Here is a 19,807-nt window from a genome sequence, read left to right as displayed (position 1 = left end):
CGCCGAGCTTGTGCCCCGAAGATCAGAGACGAGTTTGCTGGCCTAGATCAGCGATCAACCGACGAGCTCCGACATTAAACATCGAGAGACGCGTCGGCGTCTATAAATAATCCGAGCGGAATATCGTCGACACTGCAATTATCCGTATTCTCCACCGATATTGTTAGACCGACGCTAAGTTCCGCTCAGACTCGAGGTATAAAGGTTCTGATCGGCTTATAACGAGCGATTCTTGCTAGCAACACAAAGGGATCGAGGAAAGGCGCCGAAGAGCGTCAGAGGGCAGAAACAAGATCGCCGGAGCTCCAAAGCGCAGAGGGCAACAGTAGAGGTAACGGAGGCGAGTGAAGATGAGAAGGAAACGAAGAATTTATAGGGTGAAGGCCGGGCGGCCTCCACCGTCGGATCCAGGTCACGGGAATCAAAGCATGCATCTAGCCGTTTATTTCGAATTGCTTCGATCACATCAAAATATCATGCCACCGCCTCCGTACTCTGATGGCATTGCTCCACGTGGCAGTCAATCATTCGAAGCATTTAATGAAGGTATGATCAACCTTGATGTCGAAGATTGGCGCAGAACGCGAAGTGATCCGGTGAAGGCCATCATTGATTCATTCAAGGATATCTCTGCGGCTGACCGGGCGGAGAGTATTAGCATGGAGGAGCCGTTCGGCTAGACTCACAGTCCAGTCAGTCGAACTATTCGCCTTCTTGACTAGACTTGAAGGGGAGGCAAGTGATCCGGTAGTAAGAGCGGCCCCCCCTGCAAAGTCAACGCCAAGGGACGGACGGCCGTAGACGGCCGGTCCGACCGGACCGCCGGCCGGTCGATGGAATCGAATACCCGGATGGGTCCACCCGGCTCGCACTTATGGTTGGAAGGCACCCTGTCAAATCGGGGTTCCGACGCTCAGTTCAAAAGGTCATGGACCGAGCTGACCTTTTGACCGACCAAAGTCATAAAGCACCCCTTTTTATTAGTCTCCACAAAGCACAAGTAAACCACTGCGGATGTCCGGCCGGATGTTGAGGGAGCTGTCCGCCCGGACGACAAGTTTGGATCAAGGGAAAAGGACAGGGGACTCCTTTCTCTGACAACCGGTAGGTTTCACGTGTGTGTCATGCTCCAAATCTTGTGACAGGGGATTCTGCTGTCCCATCAAGGGCATGCTTTGACTGTAGCGATATGGGTCAGGTAAGCTTTCTGACAGCCGCATACCTAGGAAAGGACAGAGGACACATATGCACCTCGGTACACGTGCCCAAACCCTTCACAGCTCTATATAAAGAGCCTCAGACTTCGCTGGAAATAGATTTTTGGAGGAGGTATTCTGAGACTTTGGGAGCCACCTTGTTCATCGTAATTTACCTGACTTGAGCATCGGAGGGTCGCCGCCGGGAACCCCCTTCCCGGCCCGCTTCTGTGCAGGTTAGCCGGAGTATCGCGCCACCGGTTGGAGATCTACATCAGCGAGCCGGAGAGCGCCACGTGCCCAGCGTCTGTTGACTTCTGGTTCGGACAGGATCAGCCAAGAAAGAAGCTAAGAAAGTAGTGAGTGAAGTAAAAAATGAAACTTTTGAACGGTTATATAAAAAATTAGATACAAAAGAAGGGGAAAGAGACATTTATAGAATAATTAAAGTGAGAGAAAGGAAAATAAGAGATCTTAGCCAAATAAAATGTATTAAAGATGAATGTAATAGAGTATTAGTAAACGATGGAAAAATAAAAGAGCGGTGGAAGAGGTATTTTCATCAACTTTTTAATGAAGGTTTAGGTGACCAACTTAACTTAGGTAATTTAATTAGGTCAAATGAGCATAGAAATTTTAATTTTTATTGTAGAATTTAAACTTTAGAAGTAAAACAAACTTTAAATGAGATGCACAATGGAAAAGCCATTGAACCAGATGATATTCCGATATATGTATGGAAGTGCTTAGGGAAACAAGGTATTGAATGACTTATAAAATTATTTAACATGATATTGAAAATGAAAAAAATGCCTGATCAATGGAGGATAAGGACTCTAGTTCCCTTATATAAGAATAAGGGAGACATACAAAATTGTGCAAACTAGAGGGGTATTAAACTACTGAGTCATACTATGAAACTTTGGAAAAAAGTAATAGAAAAAAGATTAAGGAAGGAGACCACAGTGATAGAAAATCAATTTGATTTCATGCTTGGAAGGTTGACAATAGAAGCTATACATCTTCTTAGATAACTAATTGAAAAATATCGAGTGAAAAAACAAGATCTACACATGATATTCATTGACTTAGAAAAAGTTTATGATAGAGTCCCAAGAGAAATTATATGGAGAATTTTAGAAAAGAGAGGTATTAGCGTAACATATATTGAACTAATTAAGGATATGTATGAGGATATAATGACTAGAGTAAAGACTTCAGGCAGAGTAACTGAAGCATTTCCAATAAAGATAGGGTTACATCAAGGATCAGCTCTAAGTCCCTATCTTTTTACACTAATTATGGATGAACTCACTGCGCACATTCAAGACACAGTACCGTGGTGCATGTTGTTTGCAGATGATATTATTTTAGTAGATGAGACACGTGAAGGAGTAAATGATAAGCTAGAATCTTGGAGGGAAACACTAGAAGGGAAATGTTTTAAGCTTAGTAGATTAAAGACAGAATATATGAAATTTAAGTTTAGCAATATTAGAAGTAATGAAATAATTGTTAAGATAGGAGAGGATGAGTTGCCCAGAACCGAGAGATTTTAATATTTAGGACCATTTTTACAAAATGACGGAGGGATTGAGAGAGATGTCTTACATAGAATACAAGTAGGATGAGTGAAATGGAGGGGAGCGTCGAGTGTTTTATGTGACCGTAAAGTACCTCTTAAACTTAAAGGTAAGTTTTATAAAATAACAGTTAGACCTGCTATGTTATATGGAACTGAATGTTGGGCTATGACTTGAGCACATGAGCAGAAGATGAGAGTTGTAGAGATGAGGATGTTAAGGTGAATATGTGGACATACGAAGATGGACAAAATAAGAAATGAGAGTATTAGAGAGAAAGTCGGAGTTGCATCTATTGAGGAAAAACTCTGAGAGACACATTTAAGATGGTACGAATATGTACTTAGATGACCAATAAATGCTCCATTTAGGTGATGTGAAACTATGATAAATATACATATCAAACGAGGAGGAGGAAGACCAAAAAAGACTTGGTTAGTAATAATAAAATAAGATAAAATTTATTTAAATATAGATGATGATATAATAGGAGATAGAACTCAATGGCGTAAAATGATTCATACAGCCGACCCCACCTAGTGGGAAAAGGCTTGGTTGTTGTTGTCTACCTAACAGGTCAAGCTTCCAGAAGCATATTCAATTGATGAACTATCACCAAGGGAGAGATGCATGTAACTTCTTTGACTGACCAGGCGAAGACGTAGTGATTGTATGAGAGACAAGTAATCAATGGTTTCTTGAGTTCTAAGTCAAGATCTATGGTGACTTGGGTGACCCCTCTTGGCTAGTTAGGATGGATTTGTACCTCTTGGTGATCATCCTCAGACCAGGTTATTGGTGATTTCTTGGTAATTGGAAGAAAGTGTTGTGGGTTTGACGAGCCTTTCAGGAATCAACTCGGATAACATCAACATAATATTTCCTGATTGCTAGTTGATTTCCTTTCACTTCCCTGATTTGGTTATCCACCATGAATTTAATCTTTTGATGGAAGGTAGAAATTACTACTTGGAAGATACTTAATGTTGGTATCCCTAATATAACATTATAGGTGGACTCCATATTTATGACGAAGAAAAGTGTGCATCTTGTCCTTTTCACTGGTTCCTCTCCTAGGGAGAGAGGTGAATTTGACCCATTAATTGTACCTAATATCCTATGAATCTGAATAATGATGTGTTCATTGGGTGTAATTTTCCCCTGCCCAGTTGTAGTTGGTCAAAAGTTTCTTTGAAAATGATGTTAATAGAACTGTTGATATCTATGAATATCTTCTTTACTATATAGTTAACAATAAGAGCCTGAATCACCAAGGCATCCTCATAGGGAATCTCCACTCCTTCCAAATCACTAGGCCTGAAGCTAATTATGGGGCCATTAGTTGTACCACGACCCGAGTTGACCTCGTAGATCTCCAACCGATGACCATGAGCTTTCCAAGCTTGGGTGAAATCACCATATGTTGACCCTTCCGAAATCATATTTACCATTTCTAAGGGATCAATTTTAATTTTACCCTTCTTATCCTCATCCTTCTCTTGACCTGATTCCTGCTGAGGTCAGGAGATGATACAAGGTTGCTCAAGAGAACAAGATCACCAGCTAGGACGATGCTGAGTGTCTGCCTCCTATCTAGTGTTACGATGATGACGGTAAGACTCGGAAGATCTCTTGGTCAATTGAGTTTGACTATTTTTTCTTTGGTTAGCTACCAGTCATAGATTCCTGGCATATTATTGGTATTCTTGAGTGGAGTGAGTATTCGATTGATGAAAGTCACAATAGGGCTCTGCCATAAATCTCCAACTTGACCCTAAAGTAGGAGTCAGGGCAACTTCCATTATTTGCATCGCTTTTCACTTTTCCGTTTTGTGAAATCTTGATTCCCAAATTGAGGAAGGGGAGCCTTTTGATCTGGCTAAATATACACAGAGGTGGGTGTTGACACCTCTTTCCTTTTTGCCAACTGGCTTCTTCCACTTAGACGTATTTCAATGCTCGATCTTGTAAGCCATCAAAGTTGATCGGGGGCTTTTTCATCAGGAATCTAAAGAAATCCCCATCAATTAAGCTCTATAAGAATGCACTAACTAACACCTTTGGAGTAACCAAAGGTACATTCATGGCTATTCAATCTTTTTAGATACTCCTTTAAAGGTTCTTTAGGCTTTTGTTCGAGGGTGAACAAATCATGCATGGTCTTTTGATATCTCCGACTAGTGATGAAATGCAGCATGAATGCCTCCTTAAAATCTTCAAAAGACTAGATAAAAGATGTTGGAAGGTGATTAAACCATCTTTCCGCCAAACCCAACAGAGTTGTCAAAAAAATTCAACATTAGACTCCATTTGTATATTGATACAGTAGAGAGGCATTTTTGAATTTATATATGTGGTCTTCGAGGTCAGTTGTGCTATTATACTCTTCAATTTACGGTGTTTGAAAATGTCCTGGTTATTTATCTTGAATGATATTTTGCGAGAAGGGATGACCCCTAAAGTCCTTTACTTTTCCCAACACACACACACACACACACACACACTTTCTCCTAGTGGGTTTCAAATGGGGGTTTCCCATAAAGACCCTAAAGTTTCTTTTCTCATAACAGAAGTACCAACTTGGGTAGGGAACACATGCATTCCTATGGGTCAGGTTTATTTTTGTTGTAGTGTCAGTGATGCCTCAACGAGTTGGGGAGATAGCTTATTCAAGGGGTTGGGCATAGGAAGTGCTGACTACTATGATTGACCTCGCAACACATCTTGTATTGTAGCCGCAACTGGTCTATTGAAGTCCTCCATAGCCATGATGATGACATTTGGTCTTTCAATATCCTTAGTGTTGGGTCTTCTGTTGTCCTCTATCTTAAAGCGTCTCAGTTCGGTTCTTAACTCATATTTCCTATAGACGGCTCCAATTTGATCCTACCTAAGAACACCAATGGCTAACTCACTGGTGATTGTATGTTGGGGTTGCTTTTCTGGGTGATCACCTAGCTCTGTGATTTCACAAAGATTTTCCAAGGAGTCTGGGATGAGAAACATGTCAAGAAAAGTAGGTTAGAATGACGGCTAGAGGGTTCCCCAGTATAGCCACTCCGATGCTCAAGTAGGTCATTGAAGAAAGAGAAGTAGAAGATGCGTAGGGGAATTAGGGTTCAATGTATTATATGTGCATACCTTTTCTCATCAGGGCATGCTACCTTTTATAGAATTGTGTCCCTCCTCCACATTCTCCAGTTGTCCCTAGTTTCTCGTGATCCTCCCCACGCCCCTCGGCATAATTAATTATTTATGTGCTTTTATTTCGGGGTGATTGCCTATGGTTTTTTTTGTGTGTGTGATAATGGCTACATTGTCCATGTCTTTAATGAATGACGATTTGCTTTAATTTTTGACAACTTGGGCCATTTTGGGGTCAGTTGGGAGTAGGGTTCGAGTCAGGATTGGATCCGAGCCTCCAAGGAGGAAGTCAGGAGTCAAGATTAGGAGTCGGCCCTCGAGTTGGCAATGATCACAACACAATTGCCTTCGGCTTTTAACTGCTATATTGGCAAGATTATTGACCTCTCAGGTCACATGGCACCTCCTGATTTCCTCCCGTATCACTAATTAAGAAGACATGTATTACACGGACAAAGTTGGTGGCCGACACTCTACTTCAAAAAATATTAAGAAGGCTTAATAAAAACTTAAAAAAAATCACTTGTTTTGCTGAATATTAAATCCAATGTACCAAAAACAAAAAAAAAACAACATCAAGACCGCAAAGGAAGCATATCAACTAGTTAAACAACAAATAAGAAAGAGATAAGTTACTGCATATCTATGTCAAAGCATAAACAAGCAAAAAGCATGTGTCAGAAATAAGCAAGTATAAAGGTCACTCTTAGAGATTATGTTTGGCAACAAAAGAGGAATGTGAGACAAACTAAGTGTACAATATTATGAGGTCGGAAAAGTCTTAGAAATTTGCTTTACATTATAAGTGTCATGCCAATTCTCCAACAATCTATAAGGCCCTTTTAGATTTGAGTATACGATAGGCATGATAGATGAAACAAATGCTCTCCTCTCTAATGGTACATCAGAGCTAAATCTATTGGTGCAATCAGCCTCTAGATTTTCATAGTTTCACTATGTACTTAAGTCTGATCAATTTGTCTAAAGGTGGATCCAAACATGACTTGATATTTAGAAGAAAGTATAAGGTCCAAAGCGCTAGAGAATAGAGGGAGGGGTGAATACACTCGTGGCTTTCACGTTAGTTTAAAACACGACCGAGTAAAACATAGCGGAATAAAGATGGAAAAGAAAACTAATGCTAACACAATCAAAATTTATTTGGTTCGGAGTCTGTGACGACTTCTACTCCAACACCTGAGATTGTTGATCATTTTCATTGGGCAATCACTAATAGCTCAAACAAGATTACAAATTTGAAGTACAATAGCTATAAAATTAAGTTACCAACAATAAAGAGAATTAGCAAAGATTCATCCATCGATTGTCAGAGCAACATTTGGGCATCATCGAGTCATTTACGGAGCAGTGCGCAAGAGCAGAAGATGTTTGAAATGATGTGTTAAAGCTGTTGGTTGAAGCCTCCTTTTATAGTTTCGTCTGGGTGCCTTGATCCCCTCCCGGGTGCCTGGAATGTGTTGGCGTGGTGAGCTCTTGTCGAAATTTCATTCTGGAAGTTTATCCACGTTCGGGCGCCCATACCCCCTTTGGTCGCTGGACTACTAACATGGGCCGGCTAGTCGTCGTGCTCCAACTTAGTGTGAAATCAATTTTTGCTTGTCTGAGCATCTGGAGCAACTCCGGGTCCTCCAATTGCCCGAGTACTTGGCCAGACACCCGCTCGGGGTGCTCCTTTATTAAGGCTTGCCCAAGCACCTGGAGCAACTCCGGCCACTCGGACTACCTTTTTTTCCAACTCTATCTTTCCTGCATAAAAGAGTTAGTCCATGCAACAATATATATACAAAGAATAAGTTTTGATAGCCTTCAGACTGTCCGATGCTGACTTTGAGTTTTGTTGAAACTCTAGGTCAAATCGACGCCTATTGTCTCCTCTTCGGGGAACACATCCTCACCTACTCCTCTCAGGAGAGATTACCTTTTGCCAGATTGGTCCTCCAGACCGTTTGAACTTTTTCTCAGCATTCGAGACATCAGGACTTTTCACTGGACGTTCGAACCCCAATCCGTCCAGTCTTCCAGTAGGTGTTCGCGACCTCCAGGATTTTCATCTAGTGTTCTCGACCCTAGGATTTCATCCAACGTCCTTGACCTACCAAGACTTTGCCCAGTTCCTCGGACTAGGACTTTGTTTCCTAATTACAGCTAGAACTTTCCACCTGTTTAGTCTCAACTAGGGCTTTCCTTGGCCTAAGATCACTTAGGACTTTTTTGCACACTTAGTTCGACTTGTTAGAATAACAAGAAACCTTAACTTTGTACCCTTTGCCATAATCAAAACCTAGGTTCGATTATTTGGTACTTCCTGCACCAACAATCTCTCCCTTTTTAATTATGACAACACAATTCAAAGTTAAGTAAAGTATAACAAAAAATAATGTAATATAAGTAAGGAATTTGGGCATATGTAAAACAATTTGACAATTTTAACAAAGTAAACATGCTCCCCCTTTAATTTAATACTCTCCCCCTCAATTTTTTGAGATAAAACTTATTTATTAAGTTATGTTTGACTTCACTTTTAACCTTTCTATCTCCTTTGACATATATCAAAAAGAATACTAAGTAGAGAGAAAAGTTGTTAACTTCTAAAGATAATATTTAATTTTGAAAAATTAACTTTTTAATTTTTTTTCTCCACCCCCCCCCTTGGAAAAGTGTCACTTAATTTTTTAAAAGAAAATTAGCTTTTCTTCTTTAAAAAAATACTTATCTTTTCCTTTTCCAAAAAAAACTTAGCTAAATGTTTAGCTTTAAAAAGAATTTCTTATATATCTTTAAAATAATTTCCTTGAAGAATGCGTAACTAAAAAAGAATCTCTTTGAAAAAATATTTAGCTAAATACTTAACTTTAAAAAGACACTTTAAAAAGATACTGTTGGACCGTTGCGGGCTGGCTTGAAGGGGGGTTGAATAGCCTGAAAATACAAAAACAAAAATCAACCCTTCTTGAACTTTCAACAGAACACTTGCATAAATAAATTAAACAAATAAACTAAAAGTAAGAGACAAAAGAGATTTACTTGGTTACAACTGGGGAGGTTGTTAATCCAAGGAAGATGAAGCACACTAGAATATCTCCTTCAGGCGGAGAAATCTCTTATAGCGTTTAAGCACACAAGCATTGGAATTACAATTCTTGAGTTGTTCTCATTATTGAAAAAGATTCTAGACCAATGCTATATTTATAGCCTTAGTCGGGGCACCCTGAGTGGTTGGGGCACCCTGAGTCTTCCGGGTGCCCTTGGGGGGGGGGGGATAAACTTTATCCCCCAACGTTTAGATCGAGTCAAAATTCGATCCTGTGAAACTGTCAACTCCGGGCGCCCCGGACAGCTCCAGGCGCCTCGGAGGGAAAAGTGAACCTCGTTGACTTTTTTCCGCCCGGGTCTTCTGCTCCGGCTCTGTTCGCCTTAGATTGAGTCTTCAACTCGCTTGGGTGATCTCTGCCATTTGGAATAGGGCTCACTCGAACCCAAGTTCCGGTCTTCTTGAGCAGGCTTCCACTCCGGATTCTCGTTAGAGGGGGGGGTGAATAGCGCTCGCGGCTATTTCGTTTTTCGAATCACAAAACTATCGGAGTTAAAACACAGCGGAATAAAAACAAACACACAAACACCGGGGAATTTACTTCGTTCGGAGCCTAAGGCGACTCCTACTCGAAGGCCTGCGATCCTTGATCGCTTTCCGTGGGCAACAACTATAAGTTCGAATAGAGTACAAGTATTACAAATAAGTATAGTAAAAAGAAACATGATTATACCGACAACAGTATAGAAACCACAAGTTATGGAGCTCCGGGTCGTCGGAATGTTGAAGCAGCACTTCGGAATGATCTTGTTAGCGACACGTTGAAGAAAGGAAGCCTAAAAGTTGATTGTCCAAGGTGCTGCTCGAAACCCCCTTATAAAGGGTGTTCAAGGAGCCTCCATGCTGCCGAGTCTCCTGCGTGGATCAAGTTTGAACTGGTCGAAGTTCATCTGCTTAAGGTGCCTTATGCCCCATTCAAGGCACCTTCCAAGGTGCCTTATGTCTCCTTCAAGGCGCCTCCCAAGGTGCTTCGACACTGTTCATCCGAGGGAAGACTTTATTATTTTGTACCTGCAAGACATGTTAGTCCCAAATAATATCCTGCAACACAAAGTTAGCACATAAAATCATAAATAAGGTAACAAAATATTATCGATAGTCATCAGACTATCCGGGTCTGACTTCAGATTTCCGTTCGGAAACCCTAGGTCGACCCAACGCCTACTGTTCCCTCTACGGGGAACGCTCCCTCACCTACTCCACTCAGGAGATTTACCTGTTGCCAGTGTGATCCTCCAGATTGACTGGACTTTTTCTCAACACTCGACGCTTCCGGACTTTCTGCTGGACATCCGCTTCCCGGCTAGTCCAGTCTTTCACCTGGTTCGCGACACCAGGACTTTCCACCTAGGGTTACCACCCCCTAGGACTTTTGCTTGAAGCCATCGACCTGCCAAGACTTTCCGCATAGGATTACCACCCCCTATGACCTAGGGTTACCACCCCCCAGGGTTTTCCCTTTGCCTAACCGCAGCTAGGACTTTCCTGAAATACTCAAGCAGACTTGTTAGATCACACAACACCTTAACTTTGAATCCTTTGCCATTATCAAAACACGAGTTCGATCGTCTGATGCTTCCCGCATCAACAATCTCCCCCTTTTTTATTATGACAACTTAAATTCAAAGTTAAGTAAAAAAGACGAATAGATGAACGTATTTAAAGCAAGCTTAGCAAATTTGCTAAAGTAAACTCTATGAAATTAAAGTATAGCGTCAAGTAAAGGCTCCCCCTTAACTGTTACTCGCCCTTTAATATTCATTATTTGAATTTTACAATTATTTGAGTATTTGAATTTGCTACTCTCCCCCTTTGCCATATATCAAAAATAAGTAAAAATAGTCATTTGATTTTTAAAGAGGGATAACAAGATTTTGAAAACACTTAAAAGTTTATAATTTTCATTTCTTACCTTTAGCTAAGTGAAAGGATGATGTTAGCTCTTTGGAAACTTAGTTAAAATTAGAAAACCACTAGAAGGTGGAACCTTTTGATAGTCTTTAACTAAGTTGAAAAAGCTAGTAACACTATATATAGAGGAGTACTTGTTTAAATTTTGTTAGTGAAATATTTGGAGCCTAAGTGATTTTTAAGAAAACATTTTTGTGGGCTAAGTTTTAAAATTTTGAAAATAAAGATTGGACCTTAGCTAAGCTCTTTGCAAGTAGTGTATTTTGAAAACTATAGCTTAGGTTAAAAAAACATAATTTTAAACAATACTTATTAAATTTTAGGACAAGGAGGGAGTAGAGTAGCTAAAAATCCGGTTTAGGTTATTTATTCAAAGTCAGTTGGTCCTTAAGTCCAAGCATGAGTCAAGTTCAACAGATTGACTTTAAGAGGTATCAGAGCCCTAAACATCAAACATGCTTAACCAGAAAACTGAGTATCCTTTACCAACTGTCTAACCTTTAGCTACTTGTTGATTGCCTACAGGGCAACAACTTTCACATGGTAAGTTAAGTTAAGTCAATTTGGTCTAGGTAGATTTGACTAGAGCTGGAAAACTTGACTTGATTGATGTATATTGCGTGTTTAATGCCCAGACTCATATTGATGCACAGATATAAGCATTCTTGAGTCCAGACTGTACCCTATACATCTCACACCTTTCTATGTCTTTCAAACACAATCAAGGTATACCTAGGTGTTTGTGAGATGCTCTGGCTTAAGTCTAGGGGAACATGATTTCTAGGGGGAAAACTTAGGCTAAGTCCAATTTTTTAAAAATCTAATAAATTAGAATTTTGAAAACTATTTTTCCTAGAGTTTAAAAAAAACAAGATAATTAAATAAAACGAGACACCTACTCTACCCAACACATTCCTATTTGCCTTCTAAGTGCACTGAACTCAAGTTCAGGTAAGGGTTTTATAAAAATGTCAGCTAGGTTTGATTTGGACTCAACATGGTTGAGTGCAATTTCACCCTTAGCTACGTGATCCCTTACAAAATGGTGTTTTACCTCTATGTGTTTAGTCCTAGAAAGATGAATAGGATTTTTGGTCAGATTAATTGAGCTGATATTATCAATAAAGATTTTTGTATTTTTATATTATAGTTGATAGTCTTTTAATGTATGCATCATCCACAACAGTTGAGATGCACATTCTCCTAGAGCTATATATTCAGCTTCTGTAGTGGATAGAGCAACACAATGTTGCTTTCTGCTTGACCAACTTACTAGGCACTGACCCAGAATTTGGCAGCTACCACTTGTACTTTTTCTGTCTAGTTTGCACCCGGCATAGTCCGAATCAGAATAGCCTTAAAGGTCAAAGGTGCAAGTTCTAAGGTACCAGAGTCCTACATTTAGAGTTCCTTTAATGTACCTAAGTATTCTTTTAACATATGTTAGATGTGACTCTTTTGCACAGGATTGGTATCTTGCGCACATTCCTACTGCAAACAATATATCGGGTCGGCTTGCAGTTAGGTAAAGTAAGCTACCTATGACACTCCTATAGTACTTTGGATCTACTGGTTTTCCTTCAGGGTCAGAGTCAATGTTAATGTTGGTTGCCATTGGAGTATTTATAATTTTTGAATTTTCCATGCAGAATTTTTTAATTAATTCCTTACCATATTTAGTTTGATAAATGTAGATTCCATCTTTGGTTTGTTTTATTTGTAGGCCTAAGAAAAAGTTGAGTTCCCCAACCATACTCATTTCAAATTCATTTTCCATTAATTTAATGAATTCTTTTAAAAACTTAGAGTTAGTTGAGCCAAAAATTATATCATCAACATAGATTTGGGCTATAAAGATATCTTTCTCTATAGTTTTTACAAATAGGGTTGGATCTATTTGTCCTTGGTTAAAGCCTTTGGATATTAAGTAGTTAGATAATCTTTCATACCATACCCTAGGGGCTTGTTTTAGTCCATATAACGCCTTTTTTAGTTTAAATACATGGTTTGGGTAGTCTAGGCCTTCAAATCCTGGGGGTTGGCTTACATAGACCTCTTCCTTGATGAACCCATTTAAAAAGGCTGACTTTACATCCATTTGGTATAACTTAAACCCTTTATTTGCTCCATAGGCTAATAATATCCTAATGGATTCGAGTCTAGCTACCGGAGCATAGGTTTCATCATGGTCTAAGCCTTCAACTTGACTAAACCCTTTGGCTACTAGTCTAGCTTTGTTTCTTATTATATCACCCTGATCATCCAACTTGTTCCTAAAAACCCATTTGGTGTCTATTATTGATTTATCTATGGGTTTAGGTACAAGGTCCCAAACTTGGTTTCTCTCAAATTGTGCTAATTCTTCCTGCATTGCAATGATCCAGTCTGGGTCAGGTAGGGCTTCTTCTATAGTCTTAGGTTCAATTTTAGAAATAAGGGCAATCTGACTAAGGTTTCTATAGGAGGATCTAGTTTTGACTCCTAGGTTTGGGTCACCCAAAATTTGGTCAGGTGGGTGAGAGGTACTTACTCTAGTTGGTCTTATTTGTGGGTCAAAAATTGGTTCTTCTGACTCATTAAGGTTAGGTTGGATTTCATCATCTTCTATAGCTCTTGGATTGATGTCAATATTTTTATTTATATTAGGTAGGTTGTTTTCTTCATCAAATATTACATTAGTTGTTTCTTCAACTTTCAAGGTATTTTGATTATATACTCTAAAGGCCCTACTAGTTGAGGAGTATCCTAAAAATATTCCTTGGTTAGACTTGGGTGTAAATTTTCCTAAGTAATCTTTAGTATTTAAAATGTGAACTTTACAACCAAATACTTTTAAATAGTTTAGGTTGGGTATTTTATGATAGTAAAGTTCATAAGGTGTTTTATTGTGAGGTTTGTTGATTAAAATTATGTTTTGAATATAATTTGCAGTATTTATTGCTTCAGCCCAAAATTGATGATTTAAATTATATTCGTTTAACATAGTCCTAGTGACTTCTTGTAGTGTTCTATTTTTACGTTCCACTAGACCATTTTGTTTGGGGGTTCTAGGACATGAAAATTCATGTTGGTATCCATTTATTTTACAAAATTGGGTAAACCTATGATTTTCAAATTCCCCCCCCCCCCCCCCCCCGTGATCACTTCTTATTCTTTTAATTTTAGTATCTTTTTCATTTTCCGTTAATTTGCAAAAATTACTAAATATTTCATAGGTTTCATCTTTTATTTTTAGGAATTTTACCTATGTGTACATAGAGTAGTCATCAATTATCACTAAGCAATATTGGTTCTTGCTTAGTGATTTGGCTCCATGTGAATCAAATAGGTCAAGGTGAAGGAGCTCAAGTAAGGAGTTAGTTCTTTCTAGGTTGGTTGACTTGTGGGTTGACTTGGTTTGTTTTCCTTTTTGACACGCATCACAGATTGAGTTTTCATTAAATTTTAATTTGGGCAAACCTCTAACTAGAATATTTTAACTCATTTTTGAAATGAGTCTATGTAACGCCCAAAAATTCTCAAACTTGCATTAGAATTATTCTATGATTTTTCCGAGAAGCGGAAGTAGCAAAAATAATTAGAACCGCAAAATAGCTTAGGCGGGAATCGAACCCGAGACCTATGGTGTAAGGGATAATGCTAGTAACCAGTTGAACCCAGCAGGGCCGTGCTGAAAGAAGAGGGAATCAATTATATTTATAATTGATTTTTGGATGAATTAATTAGTAAATATAAATAAGGATTTAAGTGAGAAGTTTTAGATTATTTCTCACCGTAGTTTTTCCTCACCCGAAACCTAAAATCAGCGCACCTCTCTTCTTCTCCTCTTCCTCACGCACGGCACACCAAGCCAAGGGGCAAGGGAACATCTTACAGCGACGACTCCAACACGAAAAAGGTTCTTCTCCGCGAGAGGAACGCGAGGACGTAAGCGGTTCGTCGAACGGAGCAGTTTTCCGGAAAACCTAGCGGATAGAATCGTAAGAAAACCTTGCGATTGAGGTAAGAAACCCCTCACCTGCAGTATAATTGCTCTCGCTTGTTAGTTTTGGCGTTAGTTCAGTAGTTCTACAGCTTTCAGTTTTAGGGTGTGCTTTTAGTGCACACCAAGTATTCGGTAGAATGCCCAGTTCAGAAGGATGCACTAGTAGGCGTCCTAACAGCATGTAAAATGTATTAGAAACATTCTATTCAGCTTATTACCAGTTATTATAGCTATATGGATCAGATATCCATTGGGTGGGCTCCCACAGTAGCCTCTAAGTTCAGATAACCTAGCTCTAGGTTCAGATAACCTAGAACAACAAAGTAAAATAAAACAGTATTCAGTATTTTACTTTTATTCAGTTGGCACTGTACTTGGATCAGATATCCATGGGCTGGACTCCCCTCGTAGGGATGCGCGCACAGTAAGTACAGTTGCCAGGGCCCCAGCAACATGTCTAGTATTTTCATCTATTATTATATGTAGTTTTCCAAATATGTAATCAGTGATGGAAACACTAACTTAGTTTCAGTTTCAGTTAATTATCTCAGTTAAGTTTCATGATTTGAGTTCATGACCAGTTAGAGGTATATGCATGATCAGTTCAGTATTCATGCTTAGTTTCAGATATAGTATGCTATGCTCAGCTTGTTTGTATGCCATGAACAGTTCAATACATGTTTGTATGCCATGCCATGTTGCCATGCTCAGTTCAGTTTTCAAACAGCATGTTTTAAAAACATAATCGCATCGTTGCATGTTTTTGTGAGGTAGATGGTTTCTTACTAAGCTTCTTAGCTTACAGATGCTACTTTTCTTATACTGCAGATACCGGTAAAAGAAAAGTGGACTAGCGGAGGCTGGAGGGCGATGCTATGATGATGTGTGTGTGCAAGGGGTCTGGAATAAAGATCCTTGGGATCTATACGCTTTTATCTCAGTTTTAGTACTTAACATGTCTAGTTTTATGACTTAGTCTTGTTACTAGTTGTTATATCTTAGTAAACTATGTCTTGTTTAGTTTATCATGTTTAGAATGTTAGTACTTACATGCTAGAGTATTTTTCATGTATCTAGAGCTTATGTATGTGATTATGGGCACGAATCAGTGCTGGAAATCAGAAATTCTGATTTCGTTTCAGACTATCAGAGCCTGGATCGGTCGGCAGACCGATCCAGCGCCATTTATTCTCCTGGATCGGCCAGCCGACTGATCCAGATGGATACAGTAGCCTACTGTATCTCCCTGGATCGGTCAACCGACCGTTCCATCCGCGAACAGAGAGTTCGGGACGAAATCAGCGGTCTTGTGCGTGTTAGTGGATCGTTCCACGGACCGATCCAAAGTTCCAGTTCACCCCCCAGCATAGCTATGAATATCTAGAAGGTAGTTTAGTATAAAATCCCCCCCACAGTGTTAATAGGGGCAACTACCAAAGTTTGGTAATATTTTTTTTTACCCAGTTTCCGCTCAGTACAGCACAGTAGCTTCAGTAGTTAATGTAGCGATCCGGCTCACAGAGCAAGTTCCTCACTTCCTAGACACACATCAGCATTGTACCTACAGCTTCCAAGTAAGAACATCTCTCACTCAGTTTTGTTTTCAGCTTTCATATCAGTTATATGTGCTTTCATGTTTGCTCTCATGTTGGTAGTTAATTAATTCATGTTTACAGTAATAGTATTTAACATGTTACCAATTTCATATCAGTTATATTTAACATGTTTACAGTAGTTAACTATAACATGATAGCCTAGTTATATATATGTGTTCTCTGCTATTCAGAAAATGGTACGAGGACGTCCAGCTAAGAAAGCATCAGCGGCTGAGCCCCAGCATGAGGCAGGCAGTTCAGTGCCTCCCCCAGACCTTACAGCACTAGTGGCTCAGCCACGACTCTAGTAATCATAGAGGTTGTACCAACTCAGCCTGCAGTACCAGTCCCAGTAGCCCCAGTAGCAGGGGCTAAGAGAGAAGCTTACCTTATCCAGTGGCAGAGAATTAAGCCCGAGAACTTCTCAGGCACCAGCGAACCATGGGATGCTCAGGCATGGTTTAAAACACTGGAAAGCACGATGGAGCTTCTAGACTGGCCAGAGCACGAAAAGGTGAAGTGTGCCTCCTTCTGTTTAACAGGAGACGCACGCATGTGGTGGGAGCGGATTAAATCGAAGTGGCCAGTAAACCAGATGACATGGGCCAACTTCGAGAAAGAATTCTTCGAGGAATTCTTTCACATGCAAGTCACGAACCGACACTATGACGAGTTTACAGAATTTCGTCAGGGCAACCTATCAGTTCAGGAAGCCGTGAAGAAATTCAACAGGTTGGCCCGTCTGTGTCTAGAACTAGTCAGCACAGAGAAGGAACGAGTACGGTTGATGCTGAAGATGCTCAGACCAGAGATCGCAATGAATGTGGCTGGTGGCGTTCATAGGCCACAAACCACAGAGGAGCTAGTGAGTAGTGCTCTGATCACCGAGCACTATCAGCACAGCATCACCCAGCAGAAGCAGGTTTCCACAGAGTCCAAGGGACAAGCTAGCTCAAGTACTCAACAGAAACAACAGGGACATAGCTCTAACTGGGGACCGGCTGGAAAACATTCCAGACATCCCAAGTGTGCTATTTGTGGGAAACATCATCCAGGAGTTTGCCGCAAGGGTACCCGAGGTTGTTTTGAATGTGGGCAGAAGGGCATATGGTTAGCGATGCCGAACAAGAACGATCTTCCTCAATCTCACCGATACAAGATGGAGCTCACAGGTGCCATACACCATGTATGCCTTAGATGGTCCATGATCGCAGATTAGAAGCCCCAAACACGAATGCCGGATTTTCTCACCGGAGAGGACGTAGCAAATGCCTCGATTGTCACAGTCGATCGATATTTTACATAATGCTGCCTTATTCGACATCGGGCAACTCACTCTTATGTATCCGGGCGTTTGAGAAATTAGCAATACCTCGAGTTACTCAATAGTCGGGTTTACAACACTACCCTCGGGAGACATTATGGCATCTACACACTGGCTCAGAGCAGTGCCAGGCAGAGAACTTTTGGTGATCCGATAGTGCTAGAAATGACTGACTACGATGTCATCTTTGGAATGAATTTTCCGATCGATACAACGCTATAGAGTGCCGTAAACAGAAGGTCATATTCCAACCCGAAGCAGGAGTACAGTTTGAGTACATGGGAAAACTAAAGAGAAAAGCTGTGAAGTTTCTCTCATCACCGAAAGCACAGCAGCTAATGGATTCATGATGCATGGGATTTTTAGCAAATGTAGTCAACACCGGCCAGGACAAGAACCAACAACTATCGAGGTTCGAGTCGTTTGTGACTACCTAGTCCCTGAAGAGCTACCGGGCTTAGCACTGAGATTGAATTTGAGATAGAACTCATTCCGGCACAAATCCAATTTCCAAGGCACCGTATCGCATGGCTCTAGCAGAATCGAAGGAACTTGATCAATTACAGGAGCTTCTTGACAAGGGTTTCATACGCCCTAGTCACTCACCATGGGAGCTGTTGTTCGTGAAGAAGAAGGATGGAAGCATGCGCTATGCATAGACTACCGTGCCTTGAACCAGGTCACAATTAAAAGCAGGTACCCTCTCCCGGATAGATGACCTGTTTGATCAGCTAAAAGGAGCCACGGTGTTCTCTAAAATTGACCTCAGATCAGGATATCACCAGGTTAGAGTCAAGAAAGGTGATATACCTAAAACAGCTTTTACGGACATTATGAGTTCGTAGTCATGCCTTTCGCGTGACAAATGCTCCAGCTACTTTCATGGACCTCATGAACAGTATTCAGAGAATACTTAGACAAGTTTGTCATCGTGTTCATCGATGACATGACACTCAGGGAGGACCATGCGAGCATCGAAGTATCCTTGTGACGCCAAATTCACGAAATGTGAATTTTGGCTAGACCGGTAGCCTTTCTCGGTCACATCATCTCCAAGGATGGTGTTATGGTAGATCCCAAGATAGAAGCAAAATAAGTGGAAGAGACCTAGGAACCAAAGAAATCGAAGCTTTCGGGACAGGATTAGCGTACTACAGAAATTCGTGAGGACTTCTCCAGGGATAGCCTCCCACCGAAAGAATAAGAAATGGAATGAAGAATTCACTAACTAAAGCGGAGATTGACCAGTGCTCTATTTTAGCTATACCAAAACACAGGCACAATGACATCTAAATTGGGATTAGAGCAGGCAAGGTGAACAGGGCAGGTGATCGCCTATGCCTCCGGACAACTCAAGGATTATGAGAGGAACTATCCTACTCACGACCTTGAGCTTGCAGCAGTGGTGTTCGCTCTCAAGATTTGGAGGCATTATTTGTACGGAGCTCAGCAGATCATCAAAGTCTGAAGTATTTCTTTACTCAGAAGGATCTGAATATGCGACAGCGCAGATGGTTAGAGCTGGTCAAGGATTATGACATAGATATCCTCTACCATCCAGGGAAAGCTAATAAGGTAGCAGACGCACTCAGCAGGAAGTCCAGTGCTACCTTATTATCTTTAGCAGCTATGTCACCACCCCTAAGGAAGGAGATTACAGCTTTTAGTCTCGAGCTTATAGTCGGGCAGCTTTCCACTATGTCCTTAGCATCTACCTTGCTTGATGATATCCAGACAGCTCAGGAGCAGGATCCTGAAATCCAAAAAATCAAGCAAGGGTTAGCAGAGGCAGAAAGTGGAGAGTTCAGAGTGTCCGCCAGTGGGGTAGTGTACTGTGGTGACAGACTTTGTGTTCCAGATCAGGAGGAACTACGAAAACAGATTCTAGATCTAAAGAAATGATTTTGGTGGCCTGGGATGAAGCGAGATATCGCCAGATACGTCAGCATCTGTCTAA

This window comes from Zingiber officinale, chromosome 11A, assembly GCF_018446385.1.
Source record: "Zingiber officinale cultivar Zhangliang chromosome 11A, Zo_v1.1, whole genome shotgun sequence".
Lineage (NCBI taxonomy): Eukaryota > Viridiplantae > Streptophyta > Magnoliopsida > Zingiberales > Zingiberaceae > Zingiber > Zingiber officinale.
The sequence above is the reverse complement of the archived record's forward strand: the minus strand, read 5'-3'. Positions refer to the sequence as shown.